At 38.3% G+C, this 12,961-nt stretch overlaps 1 protein-coding gene across 6 annotated transcripts in view; it reads right to left on the bottom strand.

Annotated features, from left to right (window-relative positions):
- PSD3 (pleckstrin and Sec7 domain containing 3) overlaps nucleotides 1-12,961 on the bottom strand; it is a 491,817-nt gene that overhangs the window by 101,535 nt on the left and 377,321 nt on the right. The window lies entirely within an intron of this gene.

Here is a 12,961-nt window from a genome sequence, read left to right on the forward strand (position 1 = left end):
TGGGAGTTTATTGGCAGGAATCATGATTTTGACTTATGTATTTCTACAGGGTCTAGCATAGAACTAGGTGTACAGAAAACAGCAAATGTGTTAGAGTCAGTCCAATGGACAATAGTAAACAATATCTCCCAAATAACCACGCTAGTCCCTAATATTAAAACCCCAGGTAAAGCTACTATGGATTAGAATGGGTATGCCATGCACAGTGCTTTGGCATGTGACAGCTGCTACTTTCTCAACCGCCATAAAAATAGTCCCCAGCATCTATTGTTCTCATCTTTATGTCCATGTGTACCCAATATTTAGCTTCCACTTATAAGTGAAAACGTGTAGTATTTGGTTTTCTGTTCCTGTATTAACTTGCTTAGAATAATGGCCTTCAGCTGCACCCATGTTGCTGCAAAGGACATGATTTCAACCTTTTTCTATGGCTGCATAGTACTCCACGGTGTGTATGTACCATATTTTCTCTATCCAATTCACCATTGAAGGGCATCTAGGTTAATGCCATGATTTTGCTACTGTAAATAGGGCTGCAATAAACCTATAAGTGCATGTGTCTTTTTGGTGGAATGATTTGTTTTCCTTTAGGTATATAACCAGTAACAGGATTGCTGATTTGAATGGTAGTTCTTTTTTATGTACTCTAACAAAGTACTTAAAAACTGCTTTCCACAGTAGCTGAACTAATTTACATTCCCACCAATGATGTGTAAGTGTTCCCTTTTCTCTGCAGCCCCACCGGCGTCTGTTAATTTTTTTGCCTTTTTAATAACAGCCATTCTGACTGGTGTCAGATGGTATCTCATTGTGGTTTTGATTTGCATTTCTCTGATGATTAGCGACGTTGAGTATTTTTTCATGTTTGTTGGCCATTTGTATATCTTCTTTTGAGAAGAGTCTGCTCATGTCCTTTGCCTACTTTTTTAGTAAGGTTATTTGGTTTTTTGCTTGTTGAATTGTTTAGGTTCCTTATAGAAGCTGGATATTAGACTTTTGTCAGATTCATAGTTTGCAAATAACCACAATATATTTTAAATATATCACAAAACCAGAAGTGTTTGATAATGATGGTAATCAGAGAAAAACAGCCCTTTTTTTTTCTCTCTTAGTATTTTATCAGTAATTGTGAGATAAGTGAAAACAAAACTGGACTCTTAGAAGAAATGGGTATTTTACTTTTATTTTGAAAGAATTTTAGATTTGTGAAGGACAGAATTCGCCTATGCCCAGCTTCTCCTAACGTTAACATCTTATATATTAATAACTATCGTAAAAAATTTCAAAACTAAAAAATTAACATAAGTTTAACACAATGAATTAAACTTGGCTTTATTTGGATTTCGCTAGTTTATTTTTTTTCTATTCTAGGATCCTATCCATGATCCCACAGTGCATTCTGTTCTCATGTCTCTTTAGCATCTTCCAGTCTGTAACAGTTCCTCAGTCTCTCCCTGTCCTTTATGACCTTGACACTTTGACACTTTGAACAGTATTGGTCAGTTATCTTGTAGAATATCCGAGGTTTAGGTTTTTCTGATGTTTTCTCATGACTGGATAGAGGTTATGCATTTTTTGGGGAAAGATTCCATATAGGTGATGCATCTTTCTCAGTGCTTTAGGTCCAGGGGATACAAGTTTTATTACTGGTTAGAATTAACCATGATCACTTGGTGAAGGTAGTGTCCCACAGGTTTCTCTACAGTAAAATTACTATTTAACTTTGTAAGTGTTTTTGGGGAGATATCTTGTAACTATGCAAATATTGTGATTCTCCTTTACCCACTAACTTTATCTTGTAACAATTATTATTACGGTGTTTTAATGGTTCCCTCATTTATTCTACATTCATTAATTGAAATTCTTCTGTAAGTATGGACACATGGATATTTGTTTTATTCTTTAGGTTACAATCAAATACTATTGTTATTTAATTTGTTGCTTAAATTTTTGCAGCTTTGGCCATTGGGAGTTATAATAAGGTGTGCTCCTATGTCCTGTGAACATGCCTCATCTTCTAATGTACTTCTTTACTTTCAGGTACCACAAAATGCCTCCAAGCTCATCTTCAATATTCCTTGTCCTGGCCCTGAAATCAACCACTTCTCCAAGGAGCCTTGGTTCTTCTTATTAGAGAATAGCATTTAGAAACCAAATCTAGGGGCTAGGTGTGCTCACTGCTTTGGGGTCCTCTCAATAGACAAAGCTAGGGAGATATAGTTATGTATCATATAACAATGTGTGGTCAACGATGGACAGCATACAATATACAACCATGGTCTTGTAAAATTATAATGCAGCCAAAAAAATCCCATTGTCTAGTACTTACCATACTATGCTTTTCAGTGTTAGAGTATCCTACTTCTACTTATTAAAAAAAAAGTTAACTGTAAAACAGCCTCAGGCAAGTCTTTCAGTAGGTGTTCCAAAAGAAGGCTTTGCACTATTTACAACACCAAAGACTTGGAACCAACCCAAATGCCCACCAATGACAGATTGGATAAAGAAAATGTGGCACATATACCCTATGGAATACTATGGAGTCATAAAAAAGAATGAGTTCATGTCCTTTGCCGGGACATGGATGAAGCTGGAAACCATCATTCTCAGCAAACTAACACACGAACAGAAAACCAAACACCACATGTTCTCACTCTTAAGTGAAAGTTGAACAACGAGAACATTTGGCCAGAGGGAGGGGAACATCACACACTGGGGCCTGTGGGCGGGGGGTGGAGGGAAAGGGGAGGGAGAGCATTAGGAAAAACACCTAATGCACGTGGGGCTTAAAACCTAGATAATGGTTTGATAGGTGCAGCAAACCACTGTGGCACATGTATACCTATGTAACAAACTTGCAGGTTCTGCACATGTATCCCAGAACTTAAAGTAAAATAAAAAAAAAAAAAAAGGCTTTGTTATCATAGGAGATGACAGCTTCATGCATGCCCCTGAAGACCTTCCAGTGGGACAATACATGAGGTGAAAGACAGTGACATTGATGATCCTCACCCTTGTGTGGCCCTAAGCCAGCGTGTGTAGTTGTGTTCTAATTATTTTTATTATTTAAACTCTTAGCCTATAAAGTCCTATGTGTTCTAATTTTTAACAAAAAAGTTTTTAAAAGTAAAAAAGGCAAAATTTCAAAAATAGGAAAACACTTATAAAATAAGGATATAATGTTTTTGTACAGCTGTATAATGTGTTTTAAGCTGTTATTACAAAAAAGTCAAAAAGCTAAACTAACGAGTTTATGAAGTAAAAAAGTTACAGTATGCTGAAGTTAATTTATAATTGAAGAAAACGTTTTTAAAAAGAAATTTCCTGTAGCCTAAGTGTACAGTGTTTAGAAAGTCTACAGTACTGTGTAGTAATGCCGTAGGCTTTCAAATCCATTCAACACTCACTCAGTCACTGACCCACCCAGAGCAACTTCCAGTTCTGCAAACTCCATTCATGGTAAAGTGCCCTAAACAGGAATACCATTTACAAAAAATCTTTAATGCCATATTTGTTACTGTTCATTTTTTGATTACTGTTTGTTTTCTGTTTAGATATACAAATACCATTGTGTTACTACTGCCTATAGTATTTGGCACAGTGACAAGCTACACAGGATTATAGCCTAGGAGCAATAGGCTATACCATATAGTACACATGATGTTCACACAATGATGAATTCGCCTGATGACAGAGTTCTCAGAACATATTACAGTTATGAAGTGATGTATGACTGTATATATAAGTACACTCACGTGTATACACACATCTCTATTTGTGTATCCATCCAACCATCCCAATTAATTCATATTAACATCAGCAAACCTAAGCCAGCACAAGGTTCATTCCAGCCTTCTCCCACTTGCTTATCTGTACATCTTCAACAGTGAGAAAACTGGCTCTCATCATCTGCAATATATTGATTTGTTCAATCTTAGTAAACATATAAAAGAGTTCCAAAATTGCTAGCCTACACCCATGTGAGGAACAAATTTATATACTAGAGTACAGTGATTGTGTACATTTCTTTTGTCTTACACTGTTTTCCAAAGTTATGGGTGAGCTCTTTTTTTCTCACTCTCATCACAATGGTTAGGTGAAAAACACATTCCTTTGTTATAGTCTGAATTCTACTTTGTGTTTATCATATCCTGACTGATTTTCTTAAAAAATAAGCATTTTTGAAAATGCATTTCTTGTGATGTTCAGATTTAAGGATTTAGATAATGTATAGAGTCATGTACCCACCACAATGCCAAATGGAACAGTCTTATCACCCCCCAAATTCCCTCACACTGTTATTTGGCCAGCTCCTCTCTCCCATCAATTCCTGGCAACTGACTTCCATCCCTATAGTTCTGCCTTTTCCAGAATGGCATATAAAATGGTTTCTTGCATTTGGCAAAATGCATTTAAGATTCATCCATATTGTAATGTGAATCGATAGTTTGTTCGCTACCACTGTAAAGTACCATTTCATTTTATGGTTGTGCCAGTTTGTTTATCTATTCATCTACTGAAAGATACTGAGTTGTTTCTAGTTTCTATATTTTATTTTTACAATGAAAAACTATTTGTACTTACAACCAATACCATAATAAAAATATAAAAATACAGTACTGCCAGTCTCTCATAGATCAGAATCAATCTGGAAGAAAGATTTCTGTCCTTCAAATTGATTATTCTATTGTCACCATTAAGATTCAGTACTGGGCCCAGCATGGTGGCTCATGCCTGTAATCCCAGCACATTGGGAGGCCGAGGCAGGCAGATCACAAGGTCAGGAGTTCAAGACCAGTCTGGCCAAAATGGTAAAACCCCATCTCTACTAAAAATACAAATATTAGCCCGGTGTGGTGGCAGGTGCCTGTAATCCCAGCTACTTGGGAGGCTGAAGCAGAGAACTGCTTGAACCCGGGAAGTGGAGGTTGCAGTGAGCTGAGATCACGCCACTGCACTCCAGCCCGGGCGACAGAGCGAGATTCCATCTCAAAAAAAAAAAAAAAAAAAAAAGATTCAGTACTGTTACAGCCCACAGCTAACATCATACTCAACAGTCAAAGGTGGAATGTTTTTCCTCTAAGACCATGAACAAGACAAGAATGCCCACTCTCACCACTTTTGTTCAACATAGTTTTGGAAGTTTTAGGCTGAGCAATTAGGCAAGAAAAAAAAAAAGGAAGTGAAACTGTCTCTGATGCTGACAGAATCTTATATATAGAAAAACCGTAAAAACTACCCCTCCCTGACAACTGTTAGAACTGCTAAAGTCAGTAAAGTTTTAGATTAAAAAATCAACATATAAAAAATGAGTAGCATTTTTGTACACTAACTACTCAAAGAATTAAGAAAACAATCCCACTTCCAAAAGCATTAAAAACAAACAAACAAAAAACAAGTAGGAATAAATTTAAGCAAGGAGGTGAAGATCTGTATACTGAAAACCATAAAACACTGAAAAATTCACAAATAAATGGAGAAAAAAATCCCATGTTAATGAACTGGAAGAATTAATATTGTTAAAATATACCTAGTAACCAAATTCCAATGTCATTTTTTATAGGGATAGAAAAAATACTAAAATTTGTAGGAAACTAGAAACTACTCCAAACAACCAAAGCAATCTTCAGCAAAAAATCAAAGCTGGAGGCATAGCTTTTTGACTGCAAAATATAAAGTTACTGTAACCAAAAGAGCATGATACTGGTATAAAAACAGCCCAGAAAAAAATCCCAAGTAGCTAAGGTCAACTGGATTTCTGGGAAAGGTTTCAAGAATGTATAATGGGGGAAACTACAGAATCAGGTGCCATGGCATTGACCACTGCCTTCCGTGGCTTGTGCCAGTCTGAAATCCAAACTACGACACCTTCCCCTCTTTGATCCCTACTTTAGGCAAAATAGAAACCAGTCACGTGGGCAGCCTACAGACAGGCCAGAATATTGTTATCAAGTCCCACTCTCTTCCTTGCATCCCAAGAGAGGGAGTAAGTAATTGGGCTGCTTCCTAAGGACTATGCTATACCATGCTGTGGAGGGAGTTGGGTAAGGGCAAGTAACATTGCTTTGAAGTTTCCTACTGTTTTAAATGTGGCTTTTTTTTTATTCAGAGTTTGCCTGGTTGCTGTACATCTTTGGTTTTCAGAGCACATGTGAAGTTCTTTCAGATGGTCTTACTTGCTTATGGAATGTTTCCCTAAGAAAACAAGGGCCTGGAGCTTCCTAGTCCACCATTGTGCCCCATTTCCCTTTTATTGCTCTAGTCTTAGTGTTATGGGTTTAATTCAGTCCCCACAAGAGAAACTGAAGTACTCACTTCCAGCATTTAGGAATATGACCTTGTTTGGAAATAAGATTAAAGAGTGGGCCCTAATCCAACAATATTGATGTCCTTATTAAAGGAAGAAATCTGGACACAGACACACACATACAGAAGGAAGACCCTGAAGCTACCACAGGCTAGGAGAGAGGCATGGAGGAGACTCTCCGTCATGGCCTTCAGTAGGAAACAACCCTATTTTCACCTTGATCTCAGTGATCAAGAACCATGAGACAATAAATCTGGGTTTTTAAAGCCCATTTGTGGCATTTTGTTATGGCAGCCAAAGGAAATGGATATACTTAGATGCTACCTCACCACAGCTTCAGATTAATTTTATCACTTTTGCAGATGGGAGTGTGCCCTAGAGAAGAAAAACTGGGACAGCTGTGTCTCAGTACTTGCTCTTCCATAAACTTCACTGTGATCCTGAATAAGCTGCAGCATCTCTCTAGATCTCAGCCTCCTCATATGTAAAATTTGAAGCTTGCTCTAAGTCAGTAAATACAAGCCATGCAAAGCCTGTCCAGGGAGTGGGAGCCCAGGATGAGTAGAAAGGTCTCTGGAATCCCCATTCAGTTTCAAAAAACAGCTCTTGGAAGCAGACTGTGGTCTTGAATCCATTCTAGTTCTAGTATTCCATGATTGTAGAACTCTGTTGATATAGACCAATACATAACCACAACAAAAGATCAGGATATTCCATGTGTCTCCATAGCATTGACCCTAAATGGAAACCTATGCTGGTAAGTTTAGGCTAAATACTGCAAAAAGCCTCTCCCCTATGATATGGAGCAGGTACCCCAAGTTTTACCATGCAAACCCTCCACAACAACAAAACTGCATACATTGTTAAGTGATACGGTTTGGCTGTGTCCCCACCCAAATTTCATCTTGAATTGTAGTTCCCGTAATCCCCACGTGTCATGGGAGGGACCGCTGGGAGGTAACTGAATCATGGGAGCAGTTTCCCCCAGGCTACTTGTGTGATATTAAGTTCTCATGAGATCTGATGGTTTTATAAGGCCCTTCCCCTTCACTTGGCTCTCATTCTTCTCCTTCCTGCCACCATGTGAAGAAGGACGTGTTTGCTTCCCCTTCTGCCATAACTGTAAGTTTCCTGAGGCCTTCCCACCTCTGCGGAACTGTGAGTCAATTAAACCTCTTTCCTTTATAAATTACCCCGTCCTGGGCAGTTCTTCATAGCAGCATGAGAACGGACTAATACATTAGCAAGACTGGAGGGAAGATGGCAGAAGAAACCCCTGTTCTTTCCTCTCTATTTAGGAAGCAGAACTAATTAGCCCCACTGACCTACCTTTGAGTGTCTCAAAAGAGAAACTTGACACTTGCCCCCACTACTTCTTTGGCATCAGGTAAACCACTCTATCCCTTTTGCCTTACTATGTGGCAAACGCAGTGGGGCAGAGCTCACCTCTGCTCCTTTAGTTCTGATTTCACAGCCTGTAATATGGTTAAGCTGGCGGGCTCAGCAGGCTTGGTGGCCACTCAGGTCCCAATCACATTCTCCAGTATAACTTTCTGCGGGTGTCTTGCACTTTGCATTACACAGCAGAGGCTTGACTTGATTTCACTCAGCACTCTGCTCTGTGTATACACTCCTTTAGCCAGAACATTACAGAAGGATAGGGGACATAAATCAGGTCACAAACTCCACCTTGTACCGGCAATCATTACCATGATCCCTGTAATTTAATTTCCTCATCTTACAACCAGCCTAGAAGCTAGATGTTACCAAGTCCCTGCTCTCCTCCAGGAAGCAATGCTTGGGAACTGGTATCCCTGGGCATCAGGGCCAGCTGACTAGTGATGGAAAGGAGCTCTAAGTTGCCAGGCAGTGTGTGCTAGGCAGTGCTGATATCATGATGATTAAGACCCCTCGAGGGGTTCATCATCCAGTAGGGGAAACAGATACACAAAATATTGGGTAATACATTTTTTATAAAATACTATATGTCTCCACAGAGTTGTGTACAAAGCAGTACAGGATCAGAGAGGAGGGAAGAGTCTGTATCAAACATGCTAAATTATAAATGCAAGAAATCCTTGTTGGGTGATGGAAATGGGGTGATAAACTATGGTGGTTGTTACACAACTGTGCAAAGTTACAAACACTGGTGTAGCACAAAACTGGTACACTTAAGTGGGTGAATTTTATGGTATAAAAATTACACCTCAATAAAGCAGTTTAAAAAATAAAGGTGGTGGTTGAATGCAGGGGCAGAACACTAAGGTAGCTCACATCTCAATACTGTGATCAGATGACTGCAGGAAAATAAAGCAAAGAAAGAACTTATAAAAAATGTGCTGAGTTATCATGGGGTTTCTATTATACCACATCACATTATACCATGAGGCAGGATGAGTTTAAAATGGATCTTTGTCACTTACCAAAAATAAAAAAGAAAGCATGTAGTTAAATTTTAAAATTCTGCTGAAAATATGAATTACATTCTATTCTCTAAAAATACCTTATTTTGACACAGGAATCCTAAAAGTAAAAAAGAGACTATGCTTTATTAAAAATGTTAGGCTTCATCACTAGCCTTTTAATACCAAGAAAAATGCTGCCAGATATGAGAAAGATGTAGGCTAGTAACTTGGCTTTCTAAATAAAGGATCTGACCATATGTACAATGATTGTAGTATGCTTTCCAAACCAAGACAAACTTAACCAATGGTTAAAAAAAGTTTCTGAAAATACGCTGGGGTCAAGCCAGATGTTAGGTATTCCCAAAAGATCTATTGGAAAATTTTTAAGGGGCAACTAAAAATAACTTCCTTCAGTATTCTTGATCTGGCTAAATTTTCTCACCTTTAAAAAAATACATATATGTATAAATTATAATGTACGAGTACGTAAATGCTCAATGAAACAACTACTGTCTAAAATGTTCCTCATATACATATTAAAAATCATTCAGAAACTGTATTTATTATATTTCATCTTGTATCATTCCTCATCAAACATCAAGCACTTAGCAATTGATACAGAGGATATAAAATTCTCTATCCTTAGCATACTAAGAAAAATGCTTTCTTTATATCCCAGCCTCCATAATTCTTTGCTCCTCAGTGATTCTAAAAATGCTTTAGGACAAGTAGGCTACTAACATAATCACATTCCATCTGCTCACCAACCTGTCTGCTCTGAATATTCTGAAGTTGAAGATAATGTGAAACGAAGATAACAATATTTGTAAAGTATATCACTTTCATCATATTTAGAAATATGTAAGCTTTTCACAATAAAACCCTTAGAATTTCTAAGTATCTATCTCAATCTCATTATCAAGAGAGATGCCACTTAGACATGAAGCAAACAATGTATTTTTTTTTTAAAATTTGGCCTTTTAAAGCTAAGAACTGGGTGGCAAATCTTTCCAGTTTCCTATACACCTGAGTTCAGCTGAGAAAACAAGTACTTACATCTTAAGTGTGAGCTCAGATTAAGTATGAGATATGCTTCAGGTTCTTGATAAAATTACATTTCACAGAGCCATATGAGAGAGCTGTCCTAGTCCATTTTGTGTTGCTAAAACAGAATTCCACTGGCTGAGTAGTTTATAATGAACAGAGACTTATTTCTTACAGTTCTGGAGACTGGGAAGTCCAAAGTCAAGGGTCCTGAATCTGATGAGGGACTCCCTTGCTATGTCATCCCATTGTGGAAGGTGCAAGGGCAAGAAAGTGTGAGAGAGCAAGAGGGCCGTGAACTTGGTTTTATAAGAAACCCACTCCTGCAGTAACAACCTTAATCCATTCATAGCCCTCATGACCTAAGCACCTCTTATGAAGCCTTGCCTAACAGTTGGGGGACATATTCAAACCACAGCATTCTGTCTGTGGCCTCTGAAATACATTCATTTCATTATAATGACCCCAGTTTTAACTCTTTCTAGCAACAACTCAGAAGTCCGAAGTCCAAACTCTGACCTAAATCAGATATAGGTCAATTTGAGGCATGATTCATCCTTAGGCAAATCTCCCACCAGCTGTGGGCCTGTGAAATCAAACAAGTTATCTACTTCAAATACTATGGTGAGACAGACATAGATGCTCCCATTCCAAAAGGCAGAAATAGGCAAGAGAAAGAATGAACAAAACCCAACTCTAAAACCAAATAGGGAAAACAACATTAAGACTTAAAGCTGGAGAATAGTTTCCTTTGATGTCCCAAATCCTGGGAACACTGGAATTGGGGTTGGGCCCCCAAGGCCTCAGGCAGCCCCAATCCTATGACTTCACTGGGCTCAGACCACCCAGCAGCTGTCATGGAATACCCCACGACATCTTTTGAAATCTAGGTAAAGAAAGCCATGCCTCTACAGCTCTTACATTCTGTGTGCCTGCATAATTAGCACCACATGGATGCTGCTAAGGTTTATGGCTTGTATTTCCTAGAACAGTGGGCTGAGCTGTAGCTAGGCCTGCTTACACCATGGCTGGGGTGGCCAAGGAATGCTGTGCCAGAATGTGGGGAGCAGAGAACTGAGGGGGCTCTGGTGGAGAGCACCCTGGGCCCATCCCTTGAAACCATTCTGCCCTCCTAGACCTCTGGGACTGTGATGGAATGGGCAGCCTCAAAGATCTCTGAAATGTATTTGGGGGTCATTCTCCCATTGTCTTGATCTCTTGTATCCATATCAATATCCTTTGCAAATGGTTGCTTGGCCACAACTGTGGTTTGCTTTCCCAAACATGCTTTATCATTCTTTGTAAGGCCAGGCTGAACATTTTCAAAATCTTTCTTCTGCTTCTCCTTTAATTGTCATTCTAACTTTAAGTCATTCCTCTCATATCTTACCGTATGTGGTTAAAAGTAGCTACTTAGCTCCATCAATATTTTGCTTTGAAATTTATTGCAACAGATATCTTAGCTCCTTGCTCATAAATTCTGCCTTCCCTAAAGCCCTTGGGCAAGAATACAATTCAGCCAAGTTCTCTGTGACTTTGTAACAAGGACCGTCTTTATTCCAGTTTCAAATACCTTGCTCTTCATTTCTACCTGAGACCTCATCAAAATGGACTTTACTATCCATGTTTCTACTAACATTCTAATCATGATCACTTAAGTAATGACTAAGAAGCTCCAGATGGTCCTTAAATTTCTTGTCTTCTCCTGAGCCCTCACCAAACTGCCCACAATGCTCCATTTGCAGCAATCTAGGCTTTTTCTAGCATTCACTTCATAACTGTCCCAGCTTCTATGGATTACCCAATTCCAAGGCCCCTTCCACATTTTCAGCTTATTGTTATAGCAACAGCCCTAATTCTCGGTACCAATCTTCTGTCGTAGTCTGTTTTGGGTTGCTATGACAGAATTCCACAAACTGCATAATTTAAAATGAACAGAGATTTATTTCTTAGCATATTGGAGGCTGGAAGTTCAAAGTCAAGTAAGGGGCCTGTATCTGGTGAGGGCCTCCTTGCTGGGGTCTTCTCTAACTTCCACCTGCTCTCTTGCGCTTTGCTGCCCTTCTCCTAGTAAAGTAGAAGGTCAAGAAAGCGCAAGAGAGCAAGTCGGGGATCACAGTTGCTTTTAAAACAAAACTACTCTCACGATAACCCACTCCCTTGATAACATTAATCCATTAATTAGGGCGGAGCCCTTTTCCCTTATGACCTAACAGTCTCTAATTAGGTGCTACCTCCTAACACAGCATTGGGGATTAAGTTTCTAACACACGAACTCTGGGGACACGCTGACACCATAGCAAGAGTCTTCCTTAATTCTAACCACTGAAAATCTTTTTCCTTTAAATACCAAAATCCAGAAGATTGATCCATGTTCAATATCATTTTTAGCTAACAATTTTTTAAATTAAAAACACTTTATTGTAGAAAACTCTAATAATCAATAGCTAACAAAATTAAGTGATCTCAATTCTTTAGTTCAGTATTTCCCTCAAGTTAATGGTCAATTTTTCATAACTATGGCATTTCTGTTTCTTTTCTTACAGTCAGGGTATCTTCGCTGAATATAAATAGAACAATCAAACCAATAATATCCTTTACATAACCACTATACATATATAGATTTAACCTTAGTTATTCTTCATATAGATTGTCTTGTAAGTTTGTTATGCCAGGACTAAGATTAGCATTATTATTTTACCAAGAGTCCAGCGTGACGCAGTATCTGCCATGTTAGAAATTTGAGTACAGTGAAACAGATAGCAATGACAATGAGAACATTAAATCTCATTCTACAATTTCAATGAGGTGTAATGAGTATCTAGAAAAGACATTTAATTGTATGAGCACCTCAAGTGCAGAACTGAGTTTTATTCCTTCTGTTTCTCCCAACAATAAATGAATGCATTATTCCTTCTTTATAGTCAAATATCTCGTGCAAATAATTTTATTAATTTTTCCATGGTGAGTTCTCTCTACCTATGACCCTAAATGCCAAGCTCCCTACCTCTCTCTGCACACACTCAAATTAAATTTTTGATTATATATTTAAAATATCTGTTTTATGTATACCATTGTCCAGCTTAATATTTTACCAAGAGTCCAGTATCATGTAGTTTCTGCCGTGTTAGGAATGTGAGTATAGTCCCACAGACAGCAATGACGCTGAGAATGTTATTCTAGTATTTCAAGAGGCACAATAGCA

The sequence above is a fragment of the Pongo pygmaeus genome, chromosome 7 (genome assembly GCF_028885625.2).
Source record: "Pongo pygmaeus isolate AG05252 chromosome 7, NHGRI_mPonPyg2-v2.0_pri, whole genome shotgun sequence".
NCBI lineage: Eukaryota > Metazoa > Chordata > Mammalia > Primates > Hominidae > Pongo > Pongo pygmaeus.